Source organism: Pinus tabuliformis, chromosome 7 (assembly GCF_031772625.1).
Source record: "Pinus tabuliformis cultivar Carrire ecotype Pingquan chromosome 7, CPIR1, whole genome shotgun sequence".
NCBI lineage: Eukaryota > Viridiplantae > Streptophyta > Pinopsida > Pinales > Pinaceae > Pinus > Pinus tabuliformis.
This window is the reverse complement of record NC_142293.1, coordinates 639,446,461-639,456,564: the sequence shown is the minus strand read 5'-3', so window position 1 is coordinate 639,456,564 and position 10,104 is coordinate 639,446,461. Positions and strand designations below refer to the sequence as shown.

General features: G+C 30.2%; 1 long non-coding RNA gene across 2 annotated transcripts; it reads right to left on the bottom strand.

Moving 5' to 3' along the window:
- Nucleotides 1-5,563: 5,563 nt before the first annotated feature.
- LOC149249070 (uncharacterized) lies at nucleotides 5,564-7,856 on the bottom strand. 2 transcript variants are annotated; one of them, XR_016265812.1, is made up of 4 exons: nucleotides 7,407-7,856; nucleotides 7,169-7,306; nucleotides 6,885-6,944; nucleotides 5,564-6,701 (listed from the first exon to the last, which is right to left on the bottom strand). It is a non-coding gene; the product is annotated as an uncharacterized LOC149249070 (long non-coding RNA). The 2 variants fall into 2 exon arrangements; XR_016265811.1 differs by having other exon boundaries at nucleotides 5,564-6,944.
- Nucleotides 7,857-10,104: the final 2,248 nt, after the last annotated feature.

Sequence of the window (10,104 nt, the reverse complement as noted above, 5' to 3'; positions counted from 1 at the left end):
GCTTGTTGAGTGGCTGGAAGATAAAGGAGACAACCCAAATTTAAGCCAGCAGGACATAGCACTGGGATCTACTCTCAATTTCAAATTTCCAAAAGCTAACAGCTCTCCTTCTCCTTGCAAAGATTGGCAAGTCAGAAAAAATGAAACTGATTTTCAAATCTGGATGTCCAATCAAACTCTTCCTTCCCTCTTCCTCGATGGGGCTGCCAAAGGAAATCCAGGTACTGCTGGAGCTGGGGGTATTATCATAAACCCAGATGTAACAGCTGTGCACAGATTCGCTTGGGGATTAGGCCACTCCTCAAGCATACAAGCTGAAGCGATGGCCCTTTTCCAAGGAATCAAATTCCTCAAAGAGCTGGGCTACAAGGAGGCAAACGTATTCGGAGACTCCCAGGTGATCATCCAAGCATTGGCAAACAAATCCAATTTAGCGGACCTATAGCTTGCAAGGATAATTTCAAGGATCAAAGGCATGACAAAATCCATGAATCTGAAATACTTCCATGTTTTGAGAACGAACAACAAAGATGCAGATAACGAGGCAAACAAGGCAGTCGTTTTAGATGCCGGTTCTTTTCTCAGAGAGAATGAAATTCTTTGGGATCAAATTCCCTAAAGTTCCATGTTCTTTTGCTTCCTTCTGCAGCAGTTTGTTTGTACTTTTCATCTCGGGAAATTAGCAGTAGAAGTACATTATGTTAAATGTAAAAAGAGGAGCCTGTTAAGAGTAGATCGTATATTCCTCTAGCTGAAAATTCATGCAGAACTCTACCTCTTCTTTTGTAACCAAATTTGTGGCTCTTAGCCACTTAGTTAATGAAATCCCATAACCGTTTCTGAAAAAAAAAAAAAAGAAAAAAAATTGGAAAAAAAAAATTGACCTCTAACTCCAGGCAACTCCAGTCACTATACTATGAAGGGGGGGGGGGGTGTATTTTTTAATGATTTATAGAACATGAAAAGATGGTATTATTTGTAATGTTTTATTTTTAGGTTAATTATTTAACATATATTATATATTAAAATTTAATAAAATTTTCAAGAAAATTTAAAAAACAAAAATATTTTAGAAACTTTAATAATTTTAACTAATGTTTAATATAAAAAATCTAAAATATGATATTGTAAAATATTCAAATTATCTTTGAGATTTATATTTGATATTTTTTTAATGCTTTATAGAACATGAAAAGATGGTATTGTTATAAAAAATCTAAAATATGATGTTGGAAAATATTCAAATTATCTTTAAGATTTATATATCACCTGCGATAATAGTAATTCTCTAGTGGGCATGAAAGATTATATATTTTTAATGCTTTATAGAACATGAAAAAATGGTATTGTTTGTAATGTTTTATTTTTACGTTAATTATTTTATATATATTATATATTGAAAAATGTAATTATACTAATTTAATAAAAAATTCAGATTTTTTTTAAAAATAGAAATATTTCTTAAATTTTAGAAAATTTAATAAATCTTACTAATGTCTAATATAATAACTATATATTGCAAAATATTCAAATTACCTCTCAAAATTATATCCCCTTAGATTTATATTTCACCTGCTTCCAATGAAAACAGAGGGTAACCAATACTTAAAAATTTAATAAATCTTAGTAATGTCTAATATAAAATTTCTATATTGCAAAATATTCAAATTACCCCTTATATTTCACCTACCACTTACTTCTAGTAACTTAAAAAATTAATAAATATTACTGATGTCTAATATAAAAATTCTATATTGCAAAATATTCAAATTACCTCTCAGAATTATATCTCCTTAGATTTAGATTTATATTTATATTTCTATAGTAGGCATGAAAAAATGGTATTTTTTAATACTTTATAAAACATGAAAATATCGATATTGTTTGTAATGTTTAATTTTATGTTAATTATATATCATATATTGAAAAATGTAATTATATTAATTTAATAAAATTTCATGAAAATTTTAAAATTAATTTTTTTCTAAATTTTAGAAATTTTAATAAATCTTACTGATATCTAGTATAAAAACTTTAAAATATGATATTGCAAAATATTCAAATTAACCCTCAGACTTATAACTGCTAAGAGAAAAAATGGTATTTTTTAATACTTTATAAAACATGAAAATGTGGTATTGTTTGTAATGTTTAAGTTTATGTTAATTATATATCATATATTGGAAAGTGTAATTATATTAATTTAATAAAAATTTCATGAAAATTTAATTTTTTTTTTATACAATTTAATAAATCTTTCTGGTATAAAAACTTTAAAATATGATATTTTAAAATATTCAAATTAACCCTCACTTATAACTACTAAAGAAAATACTGCGCCCAGAAGATCCATATATCCCCTTAGATTTATGAAAAGGACTGTTACAGTAAAGGAAATATTGTGGCAAGATGTTTTATTAACCGTGCTTCCAATGAAAAGGACTTTTTCAATAAAGGAAATATTGTGGCAAGATGTTTTATTCACCGTTCTTAAAAATATTGTGGCAAGATGTTTTATTAACCGGGCTTCCAATGAAAAGGACTCTTACAGTTGAGGAAATATTGTGGCAAGATGTTATCGTATCCTGTATTGTGATTTTTATCTAAAAATAAGTAATTCGTTGATAAGCACTTTTTTGATTTTACATTGAATATCTAGATAATTATTTATTTAATTCATATCTATTTAACTAATTTATATAATGTTTTTGCTTCTTAAAATTTTGGTTAAAATTCTGTTAAATTTTTATAAAATAACAAATATAAATTATTAAATTGGCATTAGTTTTTTACAACAAAAAAGACATTTATAATATAATCAAACAAAAATTTAAATGAATTTGTTTCTTGCTGGTGAAAGGAGATTTTTTAAATGCATAATCAATACTAAAACCTTTATGCATCCAAACTTAATACAACAACATAGTACTCACTTCAAAAAACCACCTCTCACATTACAAGCTATGGAAAATCCTAGTACGAAAGACATTTAGTAAAGACTTTCTGAAGCCTGTTTTAGACGAAGGGATTTAAAAAATAAAAAATAAAGCATGTGCTGAACTGTGTTGCGGTTATTTGTCTTGTAGTAACTTTTTATATTTACTATACCTCTGGACTTAACAATAAATTGCAACATTTCTGGGTTGCTCTAATTAAAAAGTGAAATAGTAGCTAAGAATAGGAATACTTGCATACCCCTGAAAAAGTATATTATCCATATGGGCAATAACTCTATTGCTTTTCCATTTGTCCAACACAGAATTGTTGAATTTACCAAAATGCTACCAGACGATTCAAAAGAAATGTTGTTCTCATCAAAATCAATAATCTAGCTACTCAGCATAAAGTTGCGCCCTGTAGACTGAACTTAACTCACATTACAAGCTATGGAAAATCCCAGTACGAAAGACATTTAGTAAAGACTTTCTGAAGCCTGTTTCAGATCAACAGATTTAAAAAATAAATAAAGCTTCTGTTGAAATGTGTTGTGGTTATTTGTCTTGTAGTAACTTTTTATATTTACTATACCTCTGGACTTAACAATAAATTGCAACATTTCTGGGTTGCTCTGATTAAAAAATGAAATAGTAGCTAAGAATAGGAATACCTGCATACCCCTGAAAAAGTATATTATCCATATGGGCAATAACTCTATTGCTTTTCCATTTGTCCAGCAGAGAATTCTTGAATTTACCAAAATGCTACCAGAAGCTTCAAAAGAAATGTTGTTCTCATCAAAATCAATAATCTAGCTACTCAGCATAAAGCTACGCCCTGTAGACTGAACTAAAAGGCTAGCCATACACCCTGGAACTTGTGTATTTCCATCTTTTAATTGTACCAGGCTTCATCCTTATTCAAATTTACTTGTATTACTATACACACTTAGCCTAAGGTCATCTGAATCAAACCAACAGATAACATAGAAACCTGCATGTCATGAGACAAATGATCAAGGGTTTAAGAATATGTGTCTCTATCAAAAGAAATTTGAGATATTGTAAATAAGGACAATATTATAAGCATACCAAACTTTAAGGAGGAAATTATGCAAGAGAATGTGTAGAAACATATTTTTCCTCAGCAAATTAACACCTTTAGCATGGATTCTAATCAAATGAGCAAAGCTGATTGACTTTTACCTGATCATTATGTTTGTAGCATTCAAGGAATAATGGAATAATTTCCAGCGTAACAATGGGAATTTCTCCCCCAACAATACCAGTGGATGCTAAAACTTGTTGTAGACTCCTATCAAGCCTGCTGTAGTAGAAAACTTAATCAAACCGTAAAGAGCTTTCGGTAAAATTGTAGAAGTCAATGAACATTTTTGGAGACTTGGGTAGGTTGAATAGAAATCATATAATGAAAATGTTTACCATGGTAGGCATTAGAGTTTGAACAAATGTATTCAAGTACATATGTTTACCATGTTTTTGGAGGAAATATATCTTCAAATATGTTTTAAAAAAGGTAAAGCTAGAGTCAAGTACAACTTATATAAACAGTGTTATAAAACCAATATCACAATAAAACTATAATCCTCTAAGAGGCCATGAGAATTCCAACTCCCGTTTTTAGTTGGCACTAGGAACTGCAATGGAGATACTACAGTGGCAGGCAATCTTCCAAGTGATAGATTGCAAGTGTTGACTTCAAGCTCATATGTTTTACTAGCTTAAACTCACTTTCCATCTGATATGACCTTCTATCCAAAGAGTTTAAATTTTATACATGCAAAAATAATTTCCTCATCTTAAAATCCAAATAAAACATGTATAACCTTACCTTTCCATATTGCAGACTTGAACCATCGCGATAAAATTCTGGATCAGTTTCTTTCATCTTTGTATATTCATCCACATTCAAAGGGATGTTTTTGGTGTGCTTCTTGTAGGCATTATATAGGGACTTCTGGTTGAACACTGAATTGTACAATTAGAAAGCCAGTAAGACATCAATTCCAAGACAGTTACTCACGTGTAAGGATAAACAGAGTCTCGAAGCAATTACAACAGTCAATAATAAAGTGAAAGACGTATATGTGTGATTTACATATCTATATTAAGACTCCTTACAGTGTCCTTTTAAAGGTTAAGAATAATTTATCAACACTTTAATTAAGCCGTTTGTAAACAGAAATCTATCCTTGACTTTTTCTAAGAAACCCACTGACTTATTATTCAAAATTCTTGATTGAGCTTGCCTGGTAAATTATCTTAATTCAAAAGAGACCGTAATTGGTTTTCACCTCTGTTCATCCAGTAAGAAACATACAAGAATAGAAGCTAAAGAATGATGTCCCATTCAAAATTATTGGGCCTCCTAATAGCATTGCCAAATCTACTTTAGATAATAAAAAAATTAAAAAAGAAGAAGAAAAGAAACCATTCCAAAGAATAATTAAATAATTTTTCTATAATCTAGATCTATCTCCATAACCGCTAGACCCTAGCAGAGTAGATTCCCTTGAATATCTGTCATGCTCAATTGTGTAGATTTTGGTTTCAATTGGAGCTAGAGAAATGAATGTAAGAATGTCATTCTTGATCACAATAAAACACGTGGTTGGAGGATATAAAAAACCACATGACCAATACATGTTTAGTCAGAAGACCAGGCAAGCGCTCTATGAATTGGTGACTGTTGGTAAAATTGCTAGGAAAAGATATAGCAGTGTAAGTTCATTATTTGGAGAACATTGAGCACACTTTGACTGCTATATCTTTTCCTTCTGGCACTTGTACTACTATATATTTTCCTTCTGTTATGCTCCTACTTCGATATACTATATTCTCATTAACACAGTACAACTATAGTCCTAGGCACACATACCTATACATGCATTAAAACATAATTGTAATATAGTATAAAACACAATCGACTGAGTACAAGTCGAATTAGATAAATGGAACCAAATATAATAAGTAAATGACAGATATATTCATAAATATTTTTTAAAATCTAGGATCTTTATTAAAAAAATAAAGCGGTATTATTTATGGCATGCCGGGAATGACCATAACATAAAGGTATCAATAAAATGATACATAATTTGAAAAAGGTTGAAGGCAATATAATGCTTTTCCATGACAATGGCCTCCATGATCTGGTTAACCAGCACAACAATGAAATCGAAAGAAATGGTATTAACAATTCCAAAAAATCCTAGTAACTAAGTTCTCCTCTATAGAAGGAAATTTCAAATGTGAAGATCAGGCAGAAACCCCAACAGAGAAGAATAGTCATGGGCACACATATCTATACATGCATTAAAACATAATTGTAATATAGTATAAAACACAATCGATCGAGTACAAGTCGAATTAGATAAATGGAACCAAATATAATAAGTAAATGAGAGATATATTCATAAATATTTTTTAAATCTAAGATCTTTATTAAAAAAAAAATAGAGTTATTATTTATGGCATGCCGTGAATGACCATAACATAGAGGTATCAGTAAAATGATACATAATTTGAAAAAGGTTGAAGGCCATATAGAAATGATTATAAATACAATTTTTGTGTTTTTGAAGGGGTTGTAGCCTTAATTTGAGCTAAATAAGAAAAATAATCAAAAGAGAAAACCTAGGGATGAAACCCTAATTCCATAATTTGCAGTCAGATTAGAAACATTGTGCTATTGAAGGTTGATAACCTTATATGATCACAACCAACTGTCAGAAGAGAAGAACCCTAGAAACAAATTAACAACAGGTTGAATTAGAACTTAGCAAGTCAAGTCGAGGGAAATATTCCAGGCAAGAACGATTTGTGATTGGAAGAAGCGCCATACCCGACTGAGGTGTTAAGCCTGTAAAGAATGAAGGTGTTGAGGGAAGAAATAATTTTCGAAGTTAAAAAAAAAAGTAAACTCACCTGTAAACCTATGAACGGAAAGCCCTGAAGAAGCAATGTAAAACCCTTGGCTAGAAAACGCTACAAAAAGTAACCCAATTTATCAGTTATTTAGAACGAAAACGCTGCAAAAGTATCCCAACACATAGTTTATTATTTACTGAATCAAAGAATCATGGCCAAAAAAAAAAGAGTGACGACAAGCATAGGTGGGAGTTATTCACTGAATCAAAGAATCATTGTCGAAATAAAAAGAAAAAAAAAAACAAGAGTGAGGACAAGCATAGGTGGGAGGGGTTTCTTACCATGATTGGAAATAGCCATTGTAACACTAGCAATGCCTTGCCATGGCAATGGCCTCCATGATCTGGTTAACCAGCACAATAATGAACTCGAAAGAAATGGTATTAACCATTCCAAAAAACCCTAGTAGCCAAGTTCTCCTCTATAGAAGGAAATTTTAAATGTGAAGATCAGGCGGAAACCCCAATAGAGAAGAAACATTTTTTGAAGTTTAAAAAGAAAAAGAAAAAGGAAACTCACCCGTAAACCTACAAACGGAAGGCCCTGGAGAAGCAATGAAAAACCCTTCGCTGAAAAGGGGATCTCTTTCAAAACCAATTTATCAATAAGAATGAGCGGAAACCCTGACGATGGTTATTACCTCTACTGAACTACCATAATCTCCATTGTTGGATCAATCAAGGGACAAATGTACCATGGAGATAGAATGAGTGCAGAGATTTTTACAAGATCTGGATTTCATTCTAAAAAGGTGCGCAAATGGTGGTGTTTTCCCTGCTTCCCGTGGGTCGTTACCCTAACCATGCCTCAACAATCCTGAGTCGTCATCTTGCAGCAGAGAAGAAGGGATTCCCTCCCTCCTATCCGCGGCCCTCCTCATCCTGCAGCAAAAAGAAGGTATTACCTCCCTACCCTCCTCATCGTACAACAAAAAAAAGGTATTCCCTCCCTGCCCTCCGTAGCCCTCATCCTCCTGCGACAAAGAAAACCGCGACGGAGGGGGCTGGTAGATAACATAATTAATTAATTTTATTTTAAAAGTTTTTTAATTTTTTTTAATTAAATTGGAGGGCATACCATTGTTGAATCGTCTAACAATGGATCTGACGGTTAGGATTAGGACAGAAAGGCAATTAGGGGAGTTGATTTCAGAGGGGAACACCTTACGGCGTAATTAAAGAGAGGAGTATGAAACTGAAACAATTAGTAAATTTTTTATATTGTCTATTAGGTCATGTATTATGTGAGGAATATTTTTTTGGTTTGAAATCGCAATCATTCATTTTATTGAAAATATAAATTCTTCAAGTTCAATTTTAATATATATCATGCCTACAATGTAATAAAAGTGAACATAATAAAAAAATTATAATTTGGATACAATTTAGGGAAACTAAAAAGTCAATTTAATTTAAATTATATTATATTAAAATTAGTAACATAAACATATAGATTTTTAACAAGTTTTATGTGATTGAGCTAAGTGTGATTATATTAATTTAAATAAGTATATATTTATGTTAATTCTGGATCTATTAAGTCCCAAGAGAAATTAAATCTCTTGAAAAATGTGTAAAACTTAAAAAAATAGTTTATATCTTAGAAGATGTAATTCTTCTTGACACTAGATAAATCTGTAATTAACACACACACATGAATTCCATATTGAACATGGAAACAATTATATGTCTTCTTCATTTTGAGAAACACATTTATAAAATATTTTAGCCATAATTTTTTTTTTAATATGACATTAAAATGATATATACAATATTAGCATTGAAATATTTTATTTATAATCCATTAAAATGAGGCATATGTCCATGGGATTGAAAGCCCTCTCTCTATATATTAATCATTTTTGTTATTAATATTTTTTTAAATGTTACCTATCAACTCCATATTAAACATTGAATTAATTACAAATTTACACCATGTCTCGAATAAGAAACTTCTTATATAATTGAAATAATAAATATAGAGTATTAAAACTTGGATCTACATTTTTTAATCTCTTATTTACTCCATTTAATCATTTTTAATAATTAATGGATCCAGAGCTACTTTACAACCAAGTGTGAGAAGAGGAGATGTCTTATAATATTACATTTAAAAATAATAAAATGATATTTACATTAATAAATTAAAAATATGTGTAGTTCATTTTGTATTCAATTGATATGTGTAACATCTCTCGTTAATGTAAATATTTGTTTTTACTGCAACCAAACAAACTATTACTTTTCTTTAAAATTATAAATTGTTCTTAAATTAAGTTATGGAAAGGAATTTTGCAGTTATTAGTAAATGTTGTTTCTTTTGATTAATTAGTTAAAAAAGACAGTTATTTGTTCTAAGAAAACAAAACTAAATCTTGGAAAGTTAAAAAATAAAACAAAGATCAAGAGGATAGGGGTATCTGAGATCAATAAGAGGAAAACAGACAAACAGTTTGTGATAACTATGTCTAGTTAAGACCAGATAGCTAGATATACACTTAGTCTCGAAGGAGAGAAAGAATTCCTTGGTTCATGGATAGCACGGTGGAGATTTACTGGCAGAGTGAATCTCATGGTAGGGAGGAAAACAAAGTGCAGGTCTATGTATAGACCAAATTTGGAAGCAACGAAATCAGATAAGTTAAAATCTGTTTGGAAGCTGCATAATCAGATAAGTGATAATTCTCTGGATAAAGCTTAGAATTATGTAGATAAATAAGCCTTATTCTGAGTTATTAAATGATTTAGAGTTATTAAATGATTTAATTACCTAGCCTGTTTGATTCTAGAAATATATCAGTAGGACATCTTCTAATTGAAGGATAGATTTCTTTTCAAAGTTTTCTAAATAAAAAGTTACATGAACAAAAACAAGAAACCACCTTCATTATTCAAAATGAAAATTACAGTAAATATTAAGAGAAACAACTAATATAAATCCAGGAAAGGAAGGCTAGTAACGGAAAAGTTCAGTAGTGAATTCAGTTAAATGCATACAGAGTTATGTATTATAAATGGATAAATTCAACTAAAAGGAATTACAAAAGATTTCATTCTATAGGAATTTAAGTTTGAAAGACTCTCGTAAAACAAATGGCCGAAAAGAAGTAAAGTCCCAATATAAACAGAAAGAACCCCTGCAGGGTTTAGTAAATTGTATGTATAAACGAAACCAAATAAACATCAGAATCCTCTGAATTGCTATTCACATTAATATA